Source organism: Zonotrichia albicollis, chromosome 3 (genome assembly GCF_047830755.1).
Source record: "Zonotrichia albicollis isolate bZonAlb1 chromosome 3, bZonAlb1.hap1, whole genome shotgun sequence".
NCBI lineage: Eukaryota > Metazoa > Chordata > Aves > Passeriformes > Passerellidae > Zonotrichia > Zonotrichia albicollis.
This window is the reverse complement of record NC_133821.1, coordinates 17529763-17541657: the sequence shown is the minus strand read 5'-3', so window position 1 is coordinate 17541657 and position 11895 is coordinate 17529763. Positions and strand designations below refer to the sequence as shown.

The window sequence follows — 11895 nt, the reverse complement described above, 5'->3', positions numbered from 1 at the left end:
CCAGAAAAATGTTAATGAGTTCCTAGTGTAGTATGGAGCTTATTGGGAAGTCCATGTAATTTTTTATTAACTTGTTTCATTAAAGAATGACAAAGAAAAACTTATGTTAAAAGTAAAGATCTATTCATTCATCAATTTATTCATCCATAAATTGTTGAGGTGCAATTTTAGGTCCTTGAAATGACACTTACAGTGTAACAGTAAGTGCTGAAGTCTTTTATAACCACAGGTGATCAGAGCTTAGTGAGAGTTCACCCAAAATGTGTCTATTCTTCATGTATTTAAAAAATATTTCAAGACAATGGAAAGAAAGAGGAGCTAAGGCTCCAAAGTCCTGTGAGCACATCCAGCTCCTAGAAACACATGCACATTTTAGACAAACACAGCCTTTTTCCCCTCCAGCTAATATTTAGTCCTGCTAATCTAGCACTGGACCTCATAATTTGTTCATTAACTAGAAGTTAATTGCCATCACAGTACAAATACAAATAAAATTATTCTATTGTAGCAATCATGTTATAAACTCCAGAGGAGGAAGCACTTGGAAATGAAGAACACTGCATGACCTCACACTAATCAGAATTGCTGTTGCTGAATTTGGTGCATCTGTGGCATTTTTAATAATAAAAGCAAGCGATGGATCTTGCCCTGGCAGGTAATTACACTTGACCACACTGAATTGATTTGCTTTGTGTTCACTTGAGCTGAACAGACATACAAGTAAGTTTATGGCACTCATCCTTGAATAAATGACCTTTTCAGAGATACAGAATTAATTTTCTGAAATGCTTCTGATATTGAAGGAAACTACCCTATTCACATTAGCTTAGGAAATGGAGGATTTCTTCCCTCGATTAGAAGGCTCAAGGAATACATAAATAATATTTAATATATACTATGTACTGAATCTTTGAAAATTTGAATGAATCTTGGAGAAAGCCTGTCCTCATAATTGTGATTTGTGAGATACTTTTATGTGTTCTTATCTTTGATATTGAATTTCTCAGTACTTGAATGCTTCCCTCAAGGCTCTTTGATTTGTATCAGCTCACAAAAATTTAAAAACACAGACTTGTTGCTATGATGTGTCTAAACATCCCTTTTATCACCTCAGCCTCTGGCTGCAAAGGCAGTGCTCAATTCATTTTCCACCCAAGTGCAGGCAGAGTTTGCTCCTGCTTTAAAGATGGCCCTTCCAAGAGTCAATCATTTGCCAATCATTTCAGGTAGCTTAAATGTATTCACCCAGATCATTTCTATGCTCTGTGTTTAGTGAGTGCTTTTAAAGATACCCTGTAAGGTTCCAGGGCGTTAGCTGCTCCAGAGGATGTCTGTCTATCCTCACTATGCACACAGTAGATGCTTTGTGCTGTCAAAAGTGTGTTATTTATTCCACTGATAAACAAAATCAATATTTAAAGTCCCATCCTGTTATGGTCTTCAAATTCAGTCTGTTTAGATGTAATTTTTTTAAAATCTTCTCTGGAGCCAAGAGCAAAGGAAGAAACCTTAGGAATTCTGTAAATGGATTTATATCTTGAAGGATGTGACTTACAGGATAACATATCTTGCCTCTTAGGTTTAATGCTGAAGATATGTTTACACTGTCTTTGGGATGGAAGTGACAAAGGCAGCAAGGACAGACTGTCACTGCCACTGCCATCTTCTCAGTGCGTAGGCAGACAGGGAAGAAGCCAGTCCCTTTGGGCTCTGTAACAATGCAGCTTTCTGCTGCAATATGGTTTACTTTCTGCACAGAACAAATCAATAGACACTGAGGAAGGAAAGTGAAAAATATTTGAGTACCTTTGGTAGGCAACAATTCATTCAGCTTGTTTCATCATGGCAATCAAAAGAAAGGGTGTAAATGTTTCTAGCTCTTTGTTTTTGGTGTCAGAGATAGCACCAATATATAGGGGATTATAGTGCCATTGCAAGGAGTGTAGCATTGATTTATTGCCTTCCTGTTTTCTTTCTTCCTTCTCCTCACACCACAGTTATGGTCCATGTGGAGTGAAGAAACTCCATGGGCTGATGGAGTAATACTCTGGCACAGCAAGGACTACTATGATTTTTCCTCCATTATAAAAAAGAATTGAGGAAAAATAAATAGCGACACTGGAAAGTGTTATGTTTCTCTGGGGAAAGGTAGACCAGGATGGGGGACACAAAGCTTGGAAAAGTGTGAGCAACAGGCACATCTTCTGCTTTGCAACATAGCTCTTTTGGGAGAGTGTCACTATTCTGACAAAATCCGTCCTGGCCTGACCTGGCTGTGTGATTGAGCTATGTGGTAAAACTCCTCCCTCCTCTCTGATTTCAGAAAAGGTGTTAAAAGCTTCACTAGCAAAGGGCAGTGCTGTCAGGTGCCCATCCATCACTTGCTTGTTCTTGTTCCCCAACCAGAACAAGTTTTCTCCAGACGTTGGCAGAAGTGTCAGAAATTTAAATAGGTTTTGCTGCTGAACCGTGCTCCTGTCAAAGCCTTGCTGCTCAAATCCTCTCCTTAGCCCACAGTGTGTCCCTTGGGAAGCCTGGGGTGCCCTTGGAGGTTACTGGGGTGTATCTCTCCTGACATGGAGTGGGCAAAGGGATGTGACCCTACCCTGAACATGGTTTTGAATGATGAGTTGGTTTCCTTCTCTGCCATTGCTTGTTTGCAATGGGGAGATGGCAATTTCTTTTTCCCTTTTTTCAAGTGCTTTTTGAATTTTTGAGCGTAGTTTTGAAAATCCTGATGGTGTAGTTCATGAAAATATAACTTGTGTTTGTAGTTTCAAACACAATGCATTCTTAAGAACAATGTAATATATTGATTATTCCATATGCCTCCGAGCTTATGTCTTCCTCCAGTTAGTTCTTGATGCTCTAAACTATATAATTAATAACCTATTTTCATATACTGCAGCAACTATCCATTTTAAGGTTATCTGAACTTTTCTCAGGGAAGCAGTTAAAATAATGTTGCAAAGAAATCACCCCTCAGCCTCAAAATTTTTTAAATTTATGTTGAATTCAAAGTAACCTTGATTATTTGATTTAACTCTTCTGGGGTGGGAGGCCTGAAAAGTGTTTCAGACAACAGCCTGAGTGAGGGCTGGATTACTCAAAAGCTGTTCACCCTCACAATCCAAACAAGGCCCTGGGACAATTGTTTTTATCAGCATTAAGCTGATAAAATTGTGAACTGGATAATCATTGGGAGGAGAGTAATTTAGTAGCAATTTCTAGGAAGCCAGTAGTCCCTGCCTCCATGCCCATTTGACTTTGCACACTGGGGAGCCTGAAAATGTAGACAGTAAAATTCTCCTTTCATAATGGATGAATTAATTTAGCCAGCCTAGTTAATTCAAGTGCAAATTATGTGTTGAAAGTGTCCATTATTTATTGCTTCATCTAAGACTGTTTCTCTGTTTCTCTCTTTAATTTCTGAAGTGCAGCAGAGAAGTGCTGAGCCGCTAAATGCTCTGTCAGACACCAGCCAATTTTAGTATGCTTTCAAATGACATTTCATTTTTATTCTCTGGTTTAAACCTAATTTTGGGATTGTTTATTTGTTTTGACTCGAGCTTGCTTTCCAGCTGTGGCACATTTCGGCTGCCAAGCGTTTCATTTTAAGCAAGCAGTTGGATACCAGCAGGAGGAATACCTCATCCCAGCTGGATGACCACTGCCAGTTGCATCCTGTACTGTCCTTCAGGTTATGTTGGAAACCAGCACGTGGTCCTGTTCTGGGTATTTGCATATGTATCCATGTGCATGTGTCCACAAAGGTACTGGCATGTGCAGGAGTCCTCCTAAATATTTTCCTCTGGCTTGGTGTTCCTCCCTCCGCTCCCCCCAGCTAATTTCATAACACAGGAAGCTTTTGTGGCTGTATTTTGAGGAAGGACAACCAGCACTTGATATTTCTTAGCTTTGAAGAAGGATGATATCCTTTTCTTGGAGTCCAGCAATTCATCAGAGGCCCAGCAGTCTTTCAGTGCCAGGGCCACAGTGATCTCAGACACTGTCCATTCCAGACCATTCAGGGTAAATAAACATTTTATATGAGAAAAACATAAGAAAGGGAAGGCAGGGACAGAACAAAAGAAAATAACGGGATATATGGAAGTTGTCTTATTGTGGTATTTCTAGGATTTTGTTTATTAGCATTCAATATCTCTCTCTGAGAATATCACACCATGATTACAGAATCATTTAGGTTGGAAAATACCTCCAAGATTATTATATCCAACCATAAACCCAGCACTCCCAAACTTACCAAAAAACCACCAGGTCAGTGCCACATCTACATGTCTGTTAAATACCTCCAAGATGGTGACAGCCTCTTCCCTGGCTGTTTCACTACTTGACAATCCTTTCAATGAAGAAATTCTTCCTAACACCCAATCTAAACATCCTTTGGAACAGCTTTAGGCCATTTCTTATTATCTGGGAGAAAATAATAACTGAGTGGAGGGCAGCTCTTGTTTTACCAATGTCCCACCGGAGCAGAGGTTCCCATTTTTGTCTTAGAAGGGTGGAACCATCAGTCTCAGGGGGAATTCATTGCAGACATCTAACAAAAAATGCTGGAGGACTCCCACCAAATATAGATGTAGAAAGTAGAAAATCAGCTAAAATCTTGTAGAGACTAGATGATGATTAAATAGTCTTGTATTTAACAGCAAGAAAAGTCCCTTTCCTTTCCCTTCCATGCAGAAGAGAAATTGTTATTTTCACCTGGTCAAACAGGTGAAGCTGAAGGGTCAGATACCCTTGCAAGGACTGCCAAAATGTTTCTTTTCATCTGACACACACTTTTTGCTAGACATGGCTCTCCATGTACCATTTTCCTTCAACACTCTCCAAAATCTCTGCTTAAAATGGATGAGGGAAGCCATATGCCTAAAGACCAACCTGGAGCTACGTTATGCTCTGTGAACTCTACAAAGAGATCTGAAAAAGAGCACCTGAAACAGAATTTATTTTCCTTTGAGTGGGGACAGCCTTTCCTTTCAAACAGCATCTTTCTACTCTCTGTACATCATCCAGATGAGATTATGAGAGTCAAGCTGTGGATGCTGCATTGCTCCATGTCCTCTCTAGTCCTTGTCTTGGATCTATTCCACTAGCAAGTATTAGAAAAACTTTCTAGCCTTGAACATGTATCTGAGAGAGCAGGATTTGAAATAAGAACTTTGCTTTGTGCTCTTCAGCTATTCTGAAATTTCCAAATGTCTTGGACGTTGTAAACTCTTGGAATTTAATTGGAAAAACACCCTTCATAGTAACAGAATTGTTTTTAAATTACCTAGTGCTCATTTTCTAATAATTTCTTAAATTGGTTGATAGTTGTATTCATACAGTGCACATAAAGAAAAGTGATCCCAAATGTTCATAGTATTTTTTCTGTATTCCAAACTTTCTTGTTTATAAAAATATGAAGAAAATATTTTTGTTTTTTTAGAAAGGTTTTAATCCAGGTTTAAGTTCTCTTATTTAGGCTTTGTGCTGTAATAGCAGCCTTGCATAAGCACTGCAGGTCCATACAAATTTGATAATTATATCCATTTAGCACATTGTTTGCAGCCATGCATCATCTGTTGCTTGCAGACTTGCCTCAGCTGATGGGGCACAAGGCAGGGAGAAGCATTCAGAAAGGAAACTGCTGTGAATCAGCCATCCTAAATCTTGTCTGTGCATGGGGATACTTAGCAAGAGGTATCCCTGAATCCTTCCTTATACACAGATGTCTTGGTTCAGGATAAGGCAAAGAAGCAAATGCTCAGTTTCAATTGGAGCCAAGTTCAGAGGAGCCTTGCCTACAAAATAGATATCCTAATTTAGGTAATATAGCTGCTGCAAATTAAATGTATACGCTCCCTCAAACTGAATTAATTTTCAAGTGTAGACAAGCTTTAAGCACTTGGAGGCTGACTTTTAATTAGTGAAGCTCTGACAGCACCACCACAGAGCTGGTTTATCTTAATGACAGAAGATAAACTTCATTAAGTTTTCCAAGCAACATAAGAAAATGCAAATAAGGCAGAACTCCTTAAAGGGCTTGTGACTCCTTCTGTCATTTTATTACTGTTGTGATTTTCAGTCATAATCCCATCAGCTTCTCCTCATTATTGTCTGTGTCAGCTGTGTTCCCAGCTTGGCACTGTACCCAGATATTTGGTATGGCAGTGCCTCTCTGTGAGAATGGCTGCTTTGGGGAATGATGTACAGCCACAGCCCCGAGCAGTTCTGTATGGTTTTGCTCCATGTCCATGTGAGATGGCACAGGCAGAGTCTGGCTTTCCTGATTTCTGAGACACAGACCAATTTGTGTAACCACACCCCAAGAAGAGGAGCTGCAGCTGGTGTGGCCCCATCCTTCAGAAAACATGTATTTCCTAAAGATATGTTTCCTTGGAGGGTTTGTGTTACATTAAGACACCGCTCTCCCTCTTCTAGGAATATGAGCAAAATTATGTTTATTTGCTTTGCCATTTTGCAAATGGCAGTGTGCTCTCAGAGGCCTCTGCTTTCTGTGTTTATCAGTAATCAGGAGCTGTTTTATTCCACAGCCCAAAAGCTGGAGTAGCTGCAGTGACCCAGGCAAGGATGAGGTTGCAAAGCACTCACAGCTGCAGCAAAAGCAGGGCATCACCCCACAGACTAGAGATTAAATGCTGCAGGCAACTTTCTGCAGCTCAGAGATAGCTTTTCTTTTCAATTCCATATCTGGATCTGGATGGTGACTTAATTCTCTTCTGCTCAGAGAAAGCAGGGTTTGGGTGAAAGAAAACAAGAGAAAAAAGAAAAAAAAACCAAACCAAGATCCCATCAAGAAATACAATGACAAATATATTTTGATTTAGTGGGAAGCAGCAGATTCTTACTGACATTTCCCCACCTTCCCTGTACTCTCAGGACTGCTGTAAAAGCCAACATCAAACTTCTGGACTTGGTCCAGGTCCAAGTAAAACTGGAGCCAAAAGAAAAATCTATTTTGTGAAGTGAGAAGGAAGAATATGGAGAGAATATAAAGTCAGTTTGTTATTAGAAAAAGAAAAGGGGGAGGAGAGTAGAAGGGAATAATGTGTTTGTTTAACAATGATTTTATTACAAATGTGATGTACAGCGACAGCATGTTAAATTTCCTAGTCAACAGGGATCTATACAAAACAATTTGTGGCAAAAGGAAACAGATGCAGTTCTGTCTGCAGCTTCACACATCTGCTCTGCAAGCCACTGCTCTGCCTATAATTCTCTAGGAGAGATGCAATAAAAATGATATAAAATTTTATTGTGTTAGTGGCACTAGTTGTTACAGTGAGAAGCCAGAAAACTTATCCAGGGCTGAACTTTTCCCATCTTTCGGTGCAGGGTAAATGATGAGACTGTTGCTGGTACCAACAATACTAGTGTGAGACAGGTAAAAATCCTTTTGGAGCATTGATCAGGCTGGGTGGATGGGAGGGACAAACCAGGGTGGCAAAGCATAGTAGTAGAGTAATAGGGAAAGATGCATTGGGAAGCATGGAAATAAAATGTTGAACTGGTGTTTAAAATAAAATTTTACAAGAAAAAAATATCTGCCCCTGTTCCACTGTTTGAGGCCATCAATTATAATTCGCCATCCTTTTATTCTGCATTTCAAATGGCTGTAGCTGAGGCTTCTCAGCTTCCCAGGAGAAAAATCCTGGGCAAAGGGATTTTTCAGAGAATGTGTATGCCGCACTGGGAGGCCTCCAGGAAATGGCTGCCACCTCCCCTCTTGAGACCTCATGGTGCCTTGCCCTCTCCAGAGCCTTCACACCCATTTGGGTCATATTGTCACATGCTACAGCAGCAGGGTTTTTGATTTTTGTGTGCTGTGGCTTTTTCTAGATTTCACTAACTAAGAGTCCCAGGTGATGGCCCCAGGCTGGCTGAGTTTTTTGGTGTGGCAGTTTGGAGTGACCGGTGTTATTCCCTCTCCCTGCTTTCCCTGGGTGTTCATGGCGCTGAGGTGCTCAACAGAAACTTCTCACACAGTCCAAGCACAGGCTTTAACCGTATCTTTGAACATGTTATTTTTATTAGCAGGGTCTGTTGTCTGCCAAACAGAAGGTTCAAAGCACTGACAGAATCTCACCTCAGTGAGAGCACAGCAGGGAGACCAACACGTTCATCTTTCTGTCACGTATCTTTCAAGAATTGGAAATAAATACTAGGCTATGAAGCTTTTGCAGAATACAATGTTATTTAGACACTGGAAGACTCTTGCCAGGGAAAACAATGGGCAGGCTTTTTTTTTTTTTCCTGTAATGACAAAATATTACCCTTCATCCCTTAAGTCTTGTTAAAGCCATGTGAATATGTATTTGGGACAGAAAAATGAGCTTACTTTATGTTTAAGGTAGTTTCATTTCTTGGATTATAAATATAATCAGATGCTAGAAATCCTAAAAATTTAGAATTTATTTTACTGTGGAAGATTATAAAATAAATAATAATATTGACAAGAAATTCATATAAAACATAACAGAAGTTAAATCTGGAAAGTTTAAAGAAACTCTTCAAATCATAATGTCCAAATACAACATTTTAGGTCTTTAAGCTGAAATGAGGTAATTTAAACTTTTACACATAAAAATTAATTTCTGTTTGCAGAGCCACACTGAAACACTTTATGCTGGCTTATGTTACTGAATCCTTGCAGTGACCTGTAGGAAATTTTTCTGCAGGCTGAGGGGTTTTGTCAGAGAGTTGCATGTTATCACCATAACGATGCTAATATTTTGACTCTGTCTCACAAACCAAATATTGCAATACCAGATTACTTATCCTGAGGCAAAATATTTTGATCTCACTTCCTAAATTAAATCCAAACATTTTTGAAAGAGCAGAGCTTTTCATTCCAAGAATTCCTTTTCCATCATAAGGAACAGTCCTGTGCCATTACAACTTCCAGTTACAATTTCAAAAAGAACAACTTCCAGTTACAATTTCAAAAAGAGCAATCTTTTAGAATCTCACTTGCTCGATAACACCATATTTTCTGTGTGTTTTTTCTGAATAAACAAACCATGATTTAGAGCTGTAATGAAGAAAAGCTTTTCAACACTGGTCTTATACTGGCTGGTTAGAAAATGTTTGAGGAAACGTTTTGCCAAGTAAATACATTATTGATTATTTTAGAATAAAATGAACCAAGCTGATAGCTAGGCAAATAAAATGGGTCAATATTTAAGAGCAGTTTTATGAGTTCTACATGGGAAAAGCCAATAGCAATGAGATTGTGGTGACAAATATGCTTGAACAAATGTGGTGTTTCTGATGATGTTTGTGACCCATTCCCTTATCTCCTCAGCATACTGAACAATAAAAGTAAGAAAAACTGCAGGCATGGTCTCTGGGAAGTAGCTGTCTTGACCTGAAGAAACTCAGAACTTACCTGAGAATGACAGAGCAAGGGGCCAAATTCCTTGGTGCTTAGGGTTTTGGGGCATAAACTAATAAAAAAGGGCCATTGGAATCTTAAATTTGTAAACTTTGCATTTCAGCTCAACATTCCAGACATCTTGCGTTTCAGAAACATGGTGACCTGAAACTGGAACTTGGCCTATGCTGACAAAGGATCTGTTTGCTAATCACTGAGGATGATCCAACTGGAGCATTCAGATGCCCTCAGCACCCCAGGGTGCACAATCTATTCAGAAATCTGGTACAGACTTCTGGAGGGCTACAGATTCAGATAAACACAACAGGCATAAATTTCTGGGAGCATAAACTCCTGCAACCCTAAGTGAGAATAATTGAATCCATAGATTATGATGAGTTCATGATTGTATGTTTTTACTTTATACTAAAAATTAAGCTGGAAAATTGGATTAATAATTCTGAACTTTTTTTCCCTTTAGCTCCCTTTCATTCATTCCTGGCTGAGCAAATGAGCAAATGAAAGGGGCATCTTGCAGAAATACAGTTAGCAGAAAGCAATGTAATGAACAAGCTTGTTTTGGAAACCATGAAGTGCTATCATCCGTAAGAATAATTCTGAATAAACTCTCTGATAGCCTCAAGCCCAGCCTGTTCTTTGTGGACTTGTGGGTAATTGCCACGGTGAAGAACATGCATATATTAAATTACAGGTATGATTTAAATTTTTTTTTACTTTGTTAAATGCATTAAATTCCGTGCTTGCTTCACTTAATGTCAGCATAAGACTCCAGGCAACTTGTAATGTAATAACCATTGGTGTCATACATACAGCTGCTGTTCTGCGACAGGTGACAGCACAGCTTTGCATTAATGTGAGGCTATTATTAATAACACTAATATATTCACTTGTAGAGATAGTGCATATTGCAAAAAGGTTATTATTTTTGATTAGTTTAGTCTGACTGTTTTCTATACTTCACTGAATAATGCCACATTTGGAAACAGCCATCCATGGGTGTGTCACCTGTAAAAACAAACACCTTGCATGACTGTATTAAGTTCAAACCTTGTTTTTCTTTGCTTGGGTTGTGAGCCATGGCTGCTACCACAAAACAGATTAATAACCATAGGATTAGCAGAAAATACATCCTCTGTGTGTGTGCTGCAAAGGGTATGGCTGATCCTTAGGAGATGACAAAATAAACTCATTTATGCTTCAAGAGAAGCAGAACAGCCTCAAAGAGCAACAGAAGTTTCCTTCCTATTTCATAGAACCATTCTGTAATCAGCTTCTGAAATTGCATTATCTATAACATAAGGTCATAATGCAGCAGCCTGGTGGCTTATGTGAGCTGCAAATCACTGCCCTGGTAAAAGAGCTTTGCAAAGAGACACCACAGAAGTCACCCAAACTGAGACAAGCATGGGAGAAAGCCATGCTTTTAAATACAGAGCAGCTCATATCACAAGCCAGCTGGCTGAGAATAAATAGTTTGCAGCTCTAAATCAGTGGTAATTTCTAGGTGTTATTTCTCCTTGTATTATGCAGTGAGTATGAGGCAGAAAGCATTAATTCTCAGAATATTTATACATTAATGTTTTACACAAAATATCCCACGGACAAGAAGAGGAGTTTTCAAAAGCAGCAGACTGACCTAAGCTACCTCTAGTCACAAGCCTCTTCAGGAGGTTTTGAGAAGTCTCAGCCAAAGGGTTTGATTTTGTTTTGCTCCAAGTGCAGGCAGGAGCAGGGACATGCTGGGGTGTGCAGAAGGTGTCTCCTGGAAATTTTATTGGAGCGAATATCAGAGGTGGCCAAGGTGGCTGCCTGGTTTTGGAAGCAGGGTGTCCTGCCCTGCCAAGGACTGCAGTTTCTGGTCACTTTGTGTGACCTGGAGGCAGCCCCAGGCTTCCCTCCCTGTGGCTGATCCATCTGTCCCTGGAATTGGTTCCCAGTCAGTAAGTCATGCCTCTCTGTGGTTATTAGCGTCCACTAGGATGGACATGGAGGCAAACGGAGAGACTGGGGGGCATTTCGTGTAGCTCACTGGAGAAGGAGACACAAGCAGCAGGCGCTTCTGGGGGAGTATGGTTTGGAGACAGGACATTTTGTTCGTCCAAACAATTTGCCAAATGTTTCTTACAAATCCCATATCTAAAATAGTAAGATCTGTTGAGTTTCTCTAGGATTTATAACAGCCTAATAACCATAATAAATGACTGTATTAGCATGGGGTGGTCAATAGAGTTTTCTTGAAGTTGTAGATATCAATGAACAGCAGAGGAAAGGAAACCCTTCATATTTACACTGTGGGAGCTCTTGTACTAATTGGCACATAATCAGGTACAGCTGCTGATAATCAGGCAGCTCTTAAAACTGCCACACAGAGTACTGCCAATGCAGCCTGAAGAGCTAGCAAATATGTAAATATTTCTAAAATCCAGGTTGCTGGATGAAAGTCTTGTTTTCTTCTGAGCTTACAGATTGCTGGT

At 39.6% G+C, this 11895-nt stretch overlaps 1 protein-coding gene across 1 annotated transcript in view; it reads left to right on the top strand.

The window, feature by feature from the left end:
* The first annotated feature begins 477 nt into the window (after nt 1-477).
* The window catches only part of SPTLC3 (serine palmitoyltransferase long chain base subunit 3), a 160139-nt gene continuing 148721 nt past the window's right edge, over nt 478-11895 (top strand). Inside the window, exons 1-2 of the mRNA XM_026794488.2 lie at nt 478-655; nt 9525-10112. The gene's annotated coding sequence lies outside the window, so the exon portion shown is untranslated. The remainder of the gene's footprint in view (nt 656-9524; nt 10113-11895) is intronic.